The following is a 15372-nucleotide window of genomic DNA, read 5'->3' as shown; positions in this document are numbered from 1 at the left end:
GGCCTGCGCCCCTGCAGGCCCGGCTCCCGGCCCGCACCCCACACGGCGGAGCCCCGCTCGGACACCCTGCCTCCTCTGCTTACCCGCTGGGCCGTCTCGTAGGCCACTGGCCGCGGCGGGCTTTGGCTTCCCGTCTGCGCAATGGGTGCGTGGACGGGACCCGCCTCTCAGGGAGGCCGGCGGCTCCGAGCAGCTGGACGCAGGCGGAGAGCTTGGGGACCCGCGAGGCGAACGCTGACGGCCCCCTTGCCGGAGGGGGTATGAAAATACTCAGCAGCGGCCTCACACTCGTGTATTCACTCAACACGGGTTTGTTGAGCACGTTCTGTGCGCCAAGCCCGGCACCAGGGCCGGTGGCTGAGACAGACTTCGACACAGACACAGCCCGTTTGTTTCCAGGGCTGGAGACGGGGCGAACGGAAACCCGAGGAGCCCGTGTTACTCACAGCGTGGAAGGTGCTAGAAAAGAAATCAGGAAAGGGCCGCTAGAGACGCTGCCGGGAGCTCAGCTCGCCCGGAGTGAGGACAAGGCTTCCGGGCCGAGGGGGCGCCTGGGAAGGGGCGCGGTTCGTGTTGGCAGCCAGAGGGCAGGGAAGGGGCGAGGGGACAAGCCGAGGCCTCGGGGCGTGCGGGCTGGGGCCAGACCGCGTAGGGCCCAGGGGGGCTGCGCCTTCGGAGCCTCCATAGTTCTCAGGCGCGGTGCTGAGCCCTCCCACATGCTTTAGCCGGCAGGCCTGCCCTGAAGTGGTCACGGCAGCACCCCGTCCACGCGCTCAGTAGCCCCGCACACCAGTGCTACGGAGTATCTGCGACGGGAACTCGCTGTGAGGGCTCCCTGGCTCCCATGGACGCCGTTGTGGTAGCTTCCCCCTTATTTCTGCATTTTATAAACTCTCTCCCACAAGCTGCCCAGCTTCCAGAGCGGACAAAGAAACTTCAAACTTTGTTTGTAGTCAAACTAAGCTTGAAAGTACCCCAGTTTTTCCTGTGCATTTCGGGTGCTTCGGAACACACTGAAGGCTCTGAGAAGTCCTGCAGCCGAAGCCCAGTGCTTCCGAAACTAAATAGTGCAGGGAACCCTTGTCTTCCATGAGACCCTGGAAACTCATGAAACTAACGTGACATAAAAAAATCCTTTGGAAAACGTGGCTTCATTCTGCGCATGAGCCCGTAGAGGTGTGGGGCCCGAAACCGTCTCCTACGACGCCCGGCACAGAGGGGGTGGCCAGTGTGAAAAGCAGGGATTGCGGGATGTTTCTGGAAGGGCTCACTCGATTACTCTTGAGGAAGCAGAGGGCCCCTGGCCCCCCGGGCACGGTCCTGGCTCCTGGCTGGGCGCAAACCGCCTCCCAGGACACCAGCCTCAGACAAGGTCGCCCAGAGGCCAGTGCCGGGGAGATGGAACGGGTCACCGTGTCGCCTGCGAGATGGCAAGCACTCTCCACTCTCGGCTCAAATGAGGGCTCCATCTGGGCTGCCCCCTGCCCTGCAGTTAGAGGAGCGGCCCCCCCTTGCCGAGCACCCAGTCCAGAGGGGACCCCGCGCTTAGACCCTCCCCAAGCCGCCCACCCGAGGCTCTAACGCCTGCTCGATGCACGGTTCCCGCGGGAGGGTCCGCCCTCCCTGCAAGAGGAATAAACCGGATTCTTCCACCCCAGGGCTGGCGGGCCCCCCGGGGCTCTTGGGTGGAGGGTCCACACTCTCGGAAACAAACAGTTCTCTGAGCGAAACTCCATCGGTTTTTTTTGTTTTTTGTTTTTTGTTTTTTTTTATAAATGAAGCATCTTTTTGAAAATCCACGGAGTGTATTTTGCCAAGATACCGGTCGTGAGAAAGCCTGACTCAGGGGGCCTGTGTTTTCACAGGAGCCACGGGCCAGGAGGTCCCACAGACAGTGATGCCCAGGTGGACGTGACCGCCCTCTCCCGGGTCCGACCATACGCCCGGGCTCCCCAGACCGGAGCGGGGCTCCGCCTGACGACCCAGGCCTGCGGTCAGCGCGCTGCAGGAGCGGGGAGGGCGGGCTCGCCCCGCGGTCCCGCGTGGAGCTGGGTGAGGACTTACACGTTCTCGCTAAAGGGGGAAGACGTGGGTGAGGGCGTCGAGTTCAGGCTCCCTCAACAAGGGAGCCACCTTGGCCGAGCTTTTCCGTTCCTGAACCTCACGCGCTGCATGCGCACCTGTTCGCCTGGTGCCCACAACCCTGCGAAGCGCGTGACTTAGTCGGCCGTGGCTCCTGTAACGTTGGCACAAACTTGCCGGCCTAGAACCCGCGGATGTGCTCGCTTACAGTTCTGGAGGCCAGAAGTCTGGCACAGGCCCCCGCCGACCCGGGCCGCGACCGAGCCGTGTTCCTTCTGGAGGTTCCGGGGCGAGAACCCACTGCCTTTGCTCCCAGCTCCTAGAGATGCCGCCTTGCCTGGCCGGGGCTCCTCCCGCACCCTCAAAACCCGCATCGGGTGGAGCCCCCTTTACCTGCATCACTGACTCTCGCTTCCCCTTTTAAGGACCCCTGATGATGTTGGACCCCTCTGGCCGACCCGCCAGTCTCTGTCTTCAAGTCGGCTGACTCACAGTCTCATCTTCAGCCGTCACTCCTCGTTGCCGCGTAACCTGACATATCCACGGGGGATTCGGGTGTGCGTGTCTCTGGGGGGGGGGGACCCCTGGCGACCGCTCCTCAGTCTAATCATTGTTCCCGTTACACATTTGAATAAATGGAGGCTCTGAGTGGCCAGCTGGCTTGCCCAAGACCACGCAGCAGGTGGGGGCTCTGGCCGGGTCCCTGGACCCTTCGTGTGGAGGCCAGGGGACCACCCTGCTCCACCCCCAGACCCTGCAGGCCTGATCGGACTACACACTTCTGCATTTTTGCTCTCCACGACCCTGGGGCTCGTGGGTCCCCGCAGCCTGAGCAGATGCAGTCTCTGTTCACTTAATCAGACCCCTTGCGCGCTGAGTGGAGTCCAGCTGGGAACATAGAGGAAGGTGAAAATAGGAAACCGTTAAGATCTGGGACCCAAGCGAATGGTTCTTGAAGGCCATAGGCCACCCCTTCTCTTGTCCGCAGCACCCGGGCACCTGCACTTTGAAAATCTCCTCTGGGGACTGGAATGTGTGGCGTGGCCGTGGCGTGGCCATGAACCCCCCACATAGGTCCTCTTTAAACCTGGCCGACCCTTCCGAGGGCGGGTGTAGAAATGAGTCCGCTCGTGGGTTTCGTCTTTGGATTTTTTTTTCTATGTTCTGAATTTATTTTTGCAACGAGATTTAAAAAAATACAACAACAGGACAGTTTATTTCCTATCCTTGTTTGGGAGACAAAGACCCTCATCACGTGGAAAGCTGCGTGGGAAGGCTGGGGGAGGAAACCCACCCGGCCCCGTTCGGGCGCCAGGGGACCCGGTCAGCCAGCGCAGGCCCAGAGGTTGCCGGTCCCGGGGGCTCACTTAGCAGATACCAGGTTCTTTCTCTGCCGGCGAGTATCCTGTCCCATGACATAGAAGGCAAATGGGTTCCTGGGGGCTGGGGGCTGGGGGGCTGGGGGGCTGGGGGCTGGGGCTGGAGGGCTGGGGCTGGGGGGCTGGGAGCTGGGGGGCTGGGGGCTGGGCTTGCCTGGCTGGTCCCTCCCCACCAAGCCTGGACCGGCCGCCTCTCCCCAGCCCACGATACCATGGCTCTCTCAGCGGGGGCCGTCCAGGCACTCCTGCCTGTTTCGGGTGCCTCGTCTGTCCCAGGCTCACATGAGCCCCTCTCCCACTCATTCATGCTGCCTTTTCTCTAACCTGGGCTCGCTCTTGCACCATGGCCTGTGGGCTGGCATCCCAGGGATGTGTGTGGGGGGAAGGAGGCAGGTTCTTCCCACCCGGCTGGTCAGGACGGGTGCTGGTGTGGGCAGGGGGGGCCTGGATGGGCTCCTGGTCCTCGCTGGGATGTGGTGAGGTCAGGGAGGGCTGCTTGGAAGAGGAGACGTCTGAGCCGATGTCAAGGGCTCGGCCAAACACAGAGCTGGGTGGGCAGGCTGCCTTCAGTCCAGAGAGCAGCCGTGTCCTTCGGGAAGCAGCAGCTAGTTTGGCTGGGCGGCACCTGGGGAAGGAGAGAGGTTTAGGCAAGCTGGGGGGACAGAAGGAAGCAGGAGCTTCCTTGTGAGTCCCCTCCGGGCCTCGTGCCCTGCACCGAGGCGGGGGGGGGGGGCGGCCACGCAGGGCATTTGTGCCTCTGACTTGCCTGCAAGTGTGTGGACAGCCACAGAGCGGCTGGGGGGCTGTTTAACTCTGGGCCGGAGGCGGTGAGCCCGGACCCCAGGCGGGCCTTACGTGGGATACGACGTGAGGGAGCGCTGGGCTGTCTCCACTGGGGGCTCGGAGGAATCCCTGTGGCTCAGATGAGCCTCACGCGGTGGGGTGTCGGGCAGAAGCCGGGAGGTGTTTGGGGCAAGGTCTCTCCAGGTCATGTGCCCTGTTCTAGAAATCTAGCTATGCTCAGGGGCAGGACTCCCCCAATCCGAGGAAGCCCTGTGGCTCTCTGGGGCTGAGCATGGCGTCCCCTGGGCTGGCTGCGTTCCAGAAGGCCCCGGTGAGAAAACCCGAAACATCGGTGTGTGTGTGTTGGGGGTGGGGGTTTGGTATCGTGAGGAAGGGAAACTAACCTTTCTCGTTGCCTCCCTCACTCTGCCATTGGTTTGGTTGAGACACATCTTTCACCTTAATTTTTTTGAAAATTATAAAAATAATATAGCGACCGCATTATATAAAATTTGAAACAGGGAAAAAAGAACTGCTCCCCACATTCCCCCTCCCGCCCCCACCCCAGACCACACCAACAGCTTTGGTCTTCATTCTGGCTTGAGACCATATTCTGAGCCGTGATTAAAAAAGTTCTGTGTTTTGTGTTGGTTTTTTTTTTTTTTTTTAACATTCTATCATGCAGGTTTTCCCCATCGTTACAGAATCGACCTGACAGAGCCCGTATGCCATCCTCCGTTCAGCTGTCCGCGTGTGGGTGGTCGTCGGGGTGGTCTGGAAACGTCTGATCCTTCTGGACGATGCTGCGTACTTTCTCTTTGGGGATGACGTCCAGGACTGGCTTTCCTGGGGGACAAGCTCTCCATCCTCTGTCCCACCCCTCACCCCACGGCAGCCTCGCAGGGCTCCTTGCTGCCCTCAGATGTGATGGCCATGGTCCTACCTCAGGGCCTTTGCACTGCTGTCCCGCCCCCCCCCCCCCCAAGATCATCCCTCCCAATCGTCCACATGGCTTTTCTTTTACTTCGTCCTGGGATCTGCTCAGATGTGACTTCCTCAGAGAGCTGTCCTCACTCCGCTGTTGTCCAGCCTTGTTTTTCTTGGGAGCACTTGCTACCCTGTGACATTAATGCCGTTGGTGGCTTCCCGCTAAACGGTAAATGCCATGAGGGCAGGGACTGTGTCTTGTGCATGTCTAGCTTCTGCAGGTGCCTGGCACACAGGAGGAGGTCAGCGGCTCTGGCTGACGGAACATTCAAACCCAGGGAGGGTGGTGGACATTTCCAGGTGCCCTGACGTGGGTGCCCATGTTGTTTCTGGAAGGTGTGGCCGTGTGCCAGCGCTTGTCCGTGGCTGGCTTCCGTGAAGGCGAATTTCCGCTGGGGATTTCCTCTGGTTCATTCACGCTCCAAAACCACAGATATGAACATTCCAGGGTGTTAATTTGATAGGCCCCAAGTTAATTTGGGCCAATCCCAGACCCAAGAAGTGCCGTTTTAGGCGCTATTTGGCCCCCTCGGTCCTGGAGATGTTAGGCTACATCTACGGACGGAGACCAAAGCGATCCACGCGAGCGTCCATTCAGTCCCCACGGCGGATGACCCCCCGTTGGGAAGCAGAGCGCGAGTGGTCCGGGCGATGCCGACCTGGCCCAGGGCAGCCTGAGCCGAACTGAGCTCCGGGGCCTCGATCCTGAATCTGACGCAGACGAGAAAGTAAGAGAAATGAGCCAGCTCGTGCGGCCTGGGCGAGAACGTCTTCTCTGGGGCCGAGCTCCCCTCTGGCTGGCGCTTTGCTCCTGACGCGGGAGCCTGGCCGGCTGGATCGTGCCGGAACCAGCAGAGGAAAGCACAAGCCTGCGTTCTAAGACAGACTCGGACAGCAGCTCGCTGTGTGACCTCGGGTGTGTCCCTCGCCCTCCCTGAGTCCCGGGGGCCTCCTGTGTCGACTTTCCAGGCAGCCCCGGGTTTGCTCAGAGCTCACTGTGGTGCAGGTGGGACGGACACACGGGAGTCTTACTTCCAGGCACGGCCTCAGTGCCACCCGGCCGGTCCCCGCCGACGGTCTCAGCGAGGTAAGATGACCCGTGGACAACGCTTCGCGCACAGTGGGCTCTCAGTCTCGGTGACGCTAGTTTCCCGGTTAGATTTCTGGGCCAAGCAGTGGCTCGGGGTTCATTTCAACAAGCCTGTAGCCTCAGCCCCCCGGTGCCCAGGACGCAGGCCATGGCCGGGTGATGGTTAAGGGCTTGTCCTGGCTTCCAGTCCCGGCCCAGCTGTTTCCAGCCTGGGTGGCCTTGGCCAAGTGGCTTCAGCAGCCTGAGATGAGTATCCTCCCCTCCACCAGGGCTCGGGGACAGTTGCTGTTTCCCAGGGCCCCGAGGAGAGAGGTGAGCGGGAGAGCCCAAAGTCCCTCAGTGGAAGTAACCGGTGGTGATCCCTGTGGCAGATACCGGGCAGATCCACTCAGGAGGGGAGGGGAAGGTGTCTCCCACTGCATTTTAGCTCCTGGCAAGCGGCCGGGTGGGTCGCTGAGTCCGTGTGGCCTGGGTCACTGTCGGCCAGTCCGAAAGGGAACTGATGTGTCCCTGCCGGCAGCTGGACCTGTGTCCTTGAGAGCCCAGGTCCCCGCGGGGGCCCCTCTGTCGACAGACATAAAATGCCTGCCCTGGCTGGTGGTTCAGGCTGGCGGCAGACTCAGAGGAGGAGTCGCCCCACGAGCGCGGCACTGAGGGGGCTCCCAGGGGCTGTCCCCCCTGCTGAGGGCTCGCGGCCTGCTGACCTGCCAACCACGGGGTGTCTGGTTGAATTGTCCCGAGAAGGGGACGGTCACACAGCACAGCAGAGGGGGGCTCGGGCCCAGGCTGTGTGAGTCGGGGGACGGCTCTGGTACCTTCGTTGAGCTGGACGGGGCCCGGGTCCTCGTGCTCTGCCCCCGCCCCCCCCCCCCCATGCACTGCTGGCCCCTCCCCACCACCCCCCCGCACTGCTGGACTGGGCGCCGTCACCTGCAGGCAGAGACCTCCTTAAGGGGCTCATTCCTGGGTGTGGTGGGCCTGGGAATCTGCATTCTCGTGAGCTCAGCATGCAGGTGGGGTCGGGACCCCCCCGGGCTCCTCTGCGCCCCTGACCCCGCCCCTGTGCAACTTTGTTACAACCAGTGAGCCACGACTGACCGGTCCTGGTCGCCCGAAGTCCCTTGTGCAGCACAGTCTGTGGGTGGGGACAGATGTCTAATGAGGTGCCCCTGGCACTCTGGCGCCGTACAGAGCTGAGGCACTGCCCTCAGTTTCCCCGCTTCCTTTGCCCAGGCTCTGTTCTCCAAACGGGAGAAGCCGGGTGCGGGCGGACGTAAAAACGCACGGGATAAACCCAGAAGCCTTCTTGGAGCATTCGTTTCGATAAGAGATCAGGGAGGGGTGGACAGAGTAACGCAACGAGCCGTTAAATGTTTTATTAACAGAAAAGATGATGTTTTCTGGGTAATTGCAAAACACAGAGGGATCTTAAAGAGAACACCAGATACTTCAAAGAGATTTGGACCGTTTCAAGTGGTACCCCAGAAAGGTCCTGCTAGAAATTTAACTCTTTTCCAGAACCAGCAACAACAACAAACCCCACATATGCCAATTTCCGTGGGGTAACCACTCCCAGTGTGGCCGATCCAAGCCGCCAACGTGAGGTCCGCGGAACGCGAGGCTCGTCGTCACCCCTCGTGGGCCGGCGCGGTGCCTTCCAGAACGTCGCCGGCCTTGTAAACAAACCTCTGAGGAGCGGGGAGGGCGCTCAGATTTCTCTGTGGGATACCAAAGATCGGGACGCAGAGGCTAGGGGGGCGGGGGGAAGAACTGATTTTACGTCTCGGGATCAGCAATGGTAGAGCCCAGCTCCCGAGTTGCACACGCGGATTCGCGGACCACGCGCTGGGTCCTAAGTTGTGAGTAGCGACCGAGAAGCTCACGTGTCCTGTGCGAACGAAGGTCGTCCTCAGTAAGGCACCACCACGGGCTCTACGCCCGCGCGGGTCACATAGAAAATAACAGTCTCTACGCCTAAGTGCTACGCTCGTTCACTCCCTCACCCACTTGCCCACTCACCGCTTCGTGGGCCACTTAAGAAAACCGTCACCGGTGCTACCTTCATAGCATGTGTTGTACACGACGGGCAACGCAGAAGTGGGAGAAACAGCTCTCCAGCCTCCACTGAGTGGGGCTCCGACGTGTGCACGGCCTCAAGCGGAGAAAACGCAAGGAAGATGTACGCGGAAAGCGAGACCTGAGTGGAACCTTCTGGGTTTCATCGGAAAGTCCTTGGCCCTCGCTTGGGCTCTCGCCGCGCCGTTTTGCACTCGTCCGTGGCTTGCGATGCCGCCTGCCGGGCAGAGCTTCTCGGGGCCAGGCCGGGTAGGTCCTGTTTTGTCTTGAACTCCACACCCAGCACCAGGCCGGCACGGGACAGGTGCACGGTGGATGTGCACGGAAGAGGGATGCTGGATGGGTTTCTCTGCCCCGTGGCTCTGGCCGTCCTCAAATCGCCAACATTGTGTGATTTGTTCGCTCCCAAGTTTGACGGCCGAGGGCGAAGCCTGGTCGTTTACAAAGAGCCGTGCAGGGCCCGACGGAAGGCACCTTCTGGGAACGGCTGCGTCTGGAGCCTGATCATCGTGGGCTCAAGCCCATCTCTGGCACTCACTGGTGTGGCCCTCTCGAAGTCCTTTCTCCTCCCCGAGCCTCAGTTTCCCTGTCTGCACAATGGGAACAAAATGGCTTCCCCCCCAGGGCTTGGTGTCAGGATTAGAATAATGTACTCGGAGCGTCTAGCTGACGTCCGGCACGAGAGGGGCTCGCGGTGAGGATACAAACGTGAGTCGACCTCCCAGTCGACTACCCCAGTCGACCTCCCTGGTAGCGGAAGATTCTCAGCCTGTCGAATTTGGGAAAAGGTACTCTGGAGATGATGCGGCTTTCGACTCTGAAAGACAGTGAGAACAGAAAGGGGAAGCCTCTTGCCCAAAGTCATCCAGCACGTTAATATCAACACCGGAACTCGACCCGGGGCCCGCTCGCGGCCTCTCGGGCAGCTGTGCTGGGCACCCACAGCTTAGAGGCAGCGGGAAGGCGGAAAGGGGGCAGCGAGGGGCACGGGGCCTGGAGCCAGCTGACCTCCTGCTTCGGGACAGCCGCAGCCCGCCTCTGAGCCCCAGCAGCAGCTATTTAGCTACTAAGGTAACGGCCGCCATAGTGCTTTGCAAACTGGAAAGGGCGGTGAACTCTTACCGGTAACCAGACCCGTCTCCGGACGCTTACGCCAGGCCCAGGGGGTGCGTTACATCCCCCTTTCCTAGACAGCCAGCAGGACCAGAGAGGTGAAGTCACACGTCCAGGAGCAGGCACTGCTGATACTTGAACTTGGATCCCATGGACTCCAAACTCCCCACCTCCGACCACCAGCCCGAGCTGCCTCTGTGGGGTGTCCTGGGCTCCTGGAGCTGGGAGAAGGCCAGCCAGTGTGCCCGTCTGGGTCTCGCGGAAGCCCGGGCAGGGTCCGCGCACTTCACCGTGCGCCAGCAGTGGGATTCAGCCCGAGTCAGAAGGGGAAGCTGACGCGGTCTCCTTTTAGAACGGGAAACAGAAGTCGAGGGCCCGGCCACCTCTCGCACGGAGCCCCAGGGGTCAAGACCAAAATACTCTCCCGGCCCTTGAACTCCATCCTGCCCCCCGTCCCCCGGGGCCCCACCGACGCCCCCTCGCTTCCCAGGTCAGCGAGCCCAAGCCCTGGGGGAGGCCAGCGGGCAGAGGTTTGGATGCACTCTGGAAACATCTGGCTCCTGAGGGTGTTTCGCGGGAAGCTTGTATCCGCCCGCCTCTGAGTCCTCAGCTGAGCCAAGAGCAGGCAGGGTCTCAGAGACTGTGAGCTGGCCACCGTGACGGTCCCCGCAGCCCCACCGGGTTGGGTGCGGGGCGGACGGAAGGAGGAGCTCCCTCCACAGCCACATTTCCGGGATTTCCAGGAGGGGTGCTCACGGGCCACTCTGGTTGGAAAGGAAGTGGTGGGGGGTGCTTAAACAGCTCTTTGGGTAACAGTCAAGGAAACGCGAATTGTTCAAAACTGAGTACGCACGAAGGGCGGGTTGAGTTGGAGGGTGACGGCTGCCCCACCCCTTGGCACCATCCTGAACTTCTCAAAGGCCAGGATCATCCAGGAATGGAGGGAGCAAATGTCTCTGTTCCAGCCTGGCAGGTGGGACCCCGGGGTTTTCGCCAGATGTCCTCTGTGACCACCGTGTGGGTCGCTCATGGGCGGAGGTTCCTGGAATCGGGGGCAAGTTGGGGTCGAAAGCCAGCTGCATCCTGTTCCCCAAGCTGGGTGTCTTCCTGGAGGAAGAGATACCTTTCCTAACTCAAAGGCCTGATGTGGGTCGGCACGGTACTGCTTCCTGGTCTTGTACCAGAACTACTAGAAGTGGAGTCCACCAGACTTACAGAATAAGGACATCTGTTATTTCCTTAGTGGGGAGTTATGGGTGGCCTTCAGGGCCAGCTGCTCCCACGGCTCACAGATGCCCCCAAGGACCCAGGTCCTTCCCATCTGCCAACTTTGACACTGGCTTTGTCTTTGGTCACAAGATGGCGGCAGTCGCTCCGGACATCACATTCGGGTGACAGGATCCAGACCAAGAAGAGACCACCTCTTCCGGGGCACTCTCCTGGGAGTGAGGAGCCTCTCCCCAGAAGCACCCTGGCTGACGTCTTACAAGTCATTGACCGGAGCTGGGTCACGTGCCCATTGTTGGGCCAATCGCTCTGGAGGGACACGATTGCACCATTGGTGGAGACTAATCAGAGGGGGCGGAAGGGAGGCTGAGGGGAGTGTTCGTCACAGCCGAAAGACCGTGATTGTGTGAGCCTTGTGGGGTCCTTCCCTCTGGAAATCGGGGCCTCCGGATTCTTCTGTGTCAGAACAGCCGTCCCACGTACAGCCGACTCAGAAGTCTGCTCCCACCCGCAAACCCCTACGGTGACCAACCTTTAACGCGCCCCTTGGCCGACATCGGATTTACTGGGCTGTTCCCAGACACGGAGCGACTCACAGCAGTTCCCCACCGCCCCTCAGCATTTTGGCTCAAGCTCCCTGAAGGTTTTCCTTCCACCCATCAAGTGGAGTCTTGGAAAGACCATCGGGAGGACTCGGCTTCCCTTGGTCATCTCTCCTGTCTCCCCCAACCCGCCAGCTTTTTATTATGAAAACTTGTCAAACACACAGAGCAGTTGAGAATGATGGACGCCAGTGTTTACCCATGACCCCCGTTCAACAGCTGTTACCATTCTGCCATATTTGCCTTCTATCTCTCTGTTGATATTATGTGTTGATCGGTTGGAAGTGAGCTGTGGGCGTGTTGATGGAACACACACAAATACGCTCGCAGTGTCTGCTGAGGGTGAGCCCCGTCCTTCACCATCCTGCTGCAATTATCGCACAAAAGAAAAACGTGATAGAAATTTCAGTACCCAGCCCCTACCAACATTTCCCGGTCACGTATCCATCACGGGGATTCGCCAGGATCTGAAAAGAAAGTGAATTTACTCCAGCCTCTGAGGGGTTAATGGGGCTGATTCTTTTATGGCCCCAAATGCACTGAAAAACACAGGCAGTCTTCCCTCCCCGAGGTCGAACTCACCCTTTTCTGTACTCCCTCTTACATGTCTCGGTTTGGGGTTTGGTTTGGTTTTGTTTTGTTTTGTTTTCGGTCGTCCACGGGGCAGAAACCAGATGGCATGCTAATGTGCAGGTCTAGGGTCTCGTCCGGGGCAGGCTCCCGGGGCTCCCGGGACTTGGCACGAGACGATGTAGCTCTGGCATCCGCCAGCTTCTTGGAAGGTGGCTTCCGCTCTCCCTTCTCAGCGTTTGCGGGTTCAGACTCCCTTGACTTCTAGTGACACCGCAGCGGGGAGCTTTCTGCTTTGTCTGTGCTCCGGTGCGGAGGCAATCATTCCTCCAGGTCGGGTCTCTCAGTGAGCCGTGTTGACCGACCCTTTTCAGGGAAGGGGCGCGAGGGTCTGTGGCCACAGAAAAGTGGACGGCCTCAGCCAGAACAACGGCAGAGGCTCCGGTTTCCCAAACAAGCGAGTGAGCGCCGTTTCTATTTTCTGGACTCACAGGACGCCCAGAAGTTTCCGTTTGCTCCCACGTTCACGTCGGCTCCAGAACTGAGCTGGATCCGTGGTGGTGTTGAGACGGCCGATGTTGGTAGGGCCGTGGCAGTGCCTGAAGCCACCCTTACGGGGCGACGTGGTCAGCTGGGTAACGCCCCCCCCCCCAAAGATAGTCCGTGTCCTAAAGCGTGGCGCCTGCGAACCCCGCCTTCTCCGGCCCCAAGACGACCTTGCAGATGCGACCGAGTTCCAATTTTGGGGGCGCGGAGAGTGTGTTGGGGGGTCTAGGTAGGCCCCGAACGCGATCGCGAGTGTTCTCGGAGATGGGGGAGGGGGAGAATCCACGCAGAGAAGTAGAAGCCGTGTGGGCCCAGAGGCAGAGGCTGAGCCCCGGGGCTGTGAGTCGAGAAAAGGCAGCAGCTGTCAGAAACTGGAGGAGGGGAGGAAGTGGAGTCCCCCTGGAGCCACCAGAGGAAGCCAGCGTGCTGACACCTTGATTTTTAGCTCAGCAAAACAAGATGTCAGACTTCTGGCTTCTAGAACCGTGAGAGAAGAAATTTCTGTCGCCGTAAGCCTCCCAGTTAGTGGTAGTTTGTTACAGCGGCCTTGGGACACGGACGCGGGTAGGTACAGCGAACGTCGCCCCGTTTTACGGGTGAGGAAAGTGACCTTGACCTGTAAGGGAAGCGCTGGGTGTGACCAGGGGTCGGTTCAGTTTGTCCGTGGACTGTCCCCTTGGCTCCCCTGGAAGATGGGGGCCCGAGCGCTCTAGGTTTGATTGGCCGGAGGACGGGGGCCGTCTTCTGTAGACCGTGGGTGTGGACACAGCCGTAAGCTTTGAATTGATCCAGTGATCTCTGCTAGGTGTGTTGGGCTCCTAGGATCAAGGCAGTTCAGCTGATTTATCTATTGGTATCTATCTATCTATCTATCTATCTATCTATCTATCTATCATCTATCGCTGCAGTCATCCATCCAGCTGCCATTTATCCATCCGTCTTCACGTCCATCACCAAACACGTTCAGCTTAAGAACAGGATATTTAAGCACGGGATACTTAAGAATTAAGTGTGGGCTTGAGGGGTGCGGGGGAGGGGAGCACAGACACGGCTGCCATGGTGGGAAACGGGGGGAAACCCAGGCCAGGAGGCCAGAGTCTACACGGTCAAGGTCATCCCAGGCCAAAATGCACTCAGTCAAGAGGAAGTCAAGAGGGTCTTGCTATGTAGAGCAAAGCTCAAAGGAATTTGGGAACAGGGGAAGCTCGAAGGCCTGTGCAAGCAGCTCTGGCCGGTGTGGGAAACTCTGATAACAGCAGGGAGGGTTCTAGAAGCTGGACCTACATGTGAGTGGGGAGCCCTGGAATAGTCAGAAGAAGACATCAGGGCCCCCGACAAGGGGACTAGATGTCACAAGCAAGCAAGAAACCAACTCACCGTTGGTTGGGGCACAGGCCCGGGAGAAAAGGCTCAGAAACAAAAGACACGAGGAGACCTACGTGCTCAAGGGCAACCTGACGGCCAAGGTCACGGCGGACGCCCAAGGTCGACCTGGCGAGCTCCCAGGCACTAGCACGGAGCCCCAGAGGCCTGGGCCGGAGCGCTTGCCCCCGAGCGAGGCAGGCGGGTCTGGCCCTGCAGGGGCGGTGGGGGGTGGGGTGTGCAGCGGCGACAGCTGTGCTCAGACGAGAGCAGAGGGGAGGACCCGGCCGGGCGTGACGGGCAACGTCGAGAGAAGCAGGGCCTGGTGCCCCGTGCTTCTAACTCCAGCTGGCTGTCTGGTTCAGTTATGCACGTATTTAATGAGACTTTGTACATGGTGGGGACCTAAGGCACACTGAGCTCCGGAAGCTCGCAGTCCAGATGAGCAGGTGCACGAGCAGAAAATCACACTCGGGGCGTCCACGGGGGCGGCCGGCCTGGGGGGCGTGGGGGCGAGGAGACACAGGGCGGGGGCAGACTGGGGACCGTGCGAGCCAGTGAGCGCGGGCGCGCTCGGTCCTGGCTGCGCAGAAGACGTGCCTGGGAGCGGCTGAGAATACGGAGGGGGGGCCCCCAGCCCCCGAGATGCTGATTCTGCTGACCAGGGCAGAGGGCCTGGGCACCTGTACTTAAAACAACTTCCTCAGATGATGCCAGGTTGAAACCACCAGCCTGCAGGGGAAATGCTTCCGGAGTTGGGGGGCCAGACCCTGTCTTAGGGGACACACAGAGGCTTCCTGGCAGAGGTGATGCGGCTTCACCCAGGGTGTCTGTTTGCCCTCCTACCAAAACCAGAGGGGGTATCGTCTGCTTCTCACCCTGGCTGGGCGGCCAGCTAACGTTTTCCAGCTTGGGTGCTCTGCCCGTCCCTGAGCGGGGGGCACCTGCGAGCAGGCACGGTGTCTTTCACGTGGCATCCTCCCCCGTGAGGTCGCCAGGGCTCAGAAGGGACAGCGGTGGAAGCCGGTCCTCACCCCAGAGGGCGGGGCCCGAGACCGGGCACTTCTGACCCTCTCCCGGGGGACCCGATCGTGCTTTGAGAGGCGGAGGTGCAAGATGGTCTTAACGCCGCTCGATGGGGGAATTGTGTCGGAGGTTTTGAATGAACTTGAAAACATAAAAAAGACGGGGGCCCCTGGGTGGCTCGGTCGGTTAAGAGTCTGGCTCTCGATTTCGGCTCAGGTCACGATCTCGCGGTTCGTGGGTTCGAGCCCCACGTTGGGCTCTGCGCTGACAGCACGGAGCCCGCTTGGGACTCTCTCTCTCCCTCCCTGTCTCCTCCTCCCCTGCTCGCGCTCTCTCTTTCTCTCAAAAATAAATCAGCAAACATTGAAAAAATTTAAAAAGATGGTTCCTGAGGTTGACTGCTCACAGGATGCACGAAAGATCGGGGGCAAATACTTAAGTGGAGAAAGAAAACACCGCGGCGACTGGCAGGTGGCCCCAGGGCTCCCGACTGGGACACAAGATTTAGCTCAGCCTTAATCTGACCTCT

At 60.1% G+C, this 15372-nt stretch overlaps 1 long non-coding RNA gene across 1 annotated transcript; it reads right to left on the bottom strand.

Moving 5' to 3' along the window:
• Positions 1-7682: 7682 nt before the first annotated feature.
• On the bottom strand, positions 7683-15003 carry LOC115502894. Its single transcript, XR_003965227.1, has 2 exons — positions 9520-15003; positions 7683-9214 (listed from the first exon to the last, which is right to left on the bottom strand). It is a non-coding gene; the product is annotated as an uncharacterized LOC115502894 (long non-coding RNA).
• Positions 15004-15372: the final 369 nt, after the last annotated feature.

Source organism: Lynx canadensis, chromosome E2 (genome assembly GCF_007474595.2).
Source record: "Lynx canadensis isolate LIC74 chromosome E2, mLynCan4.pri.v2, whole genome shotgun sequence".
NCBI classification, from domain to species: domain Eukaryota; kingdom Metazoa; phylum Chordata; class Mammalia; order Carnivora; family Felidae; genus Lynx; species Lynx canadensis.
This window is presented reverse-complemented; position numbering and strand designations above follow the sequence as displayed.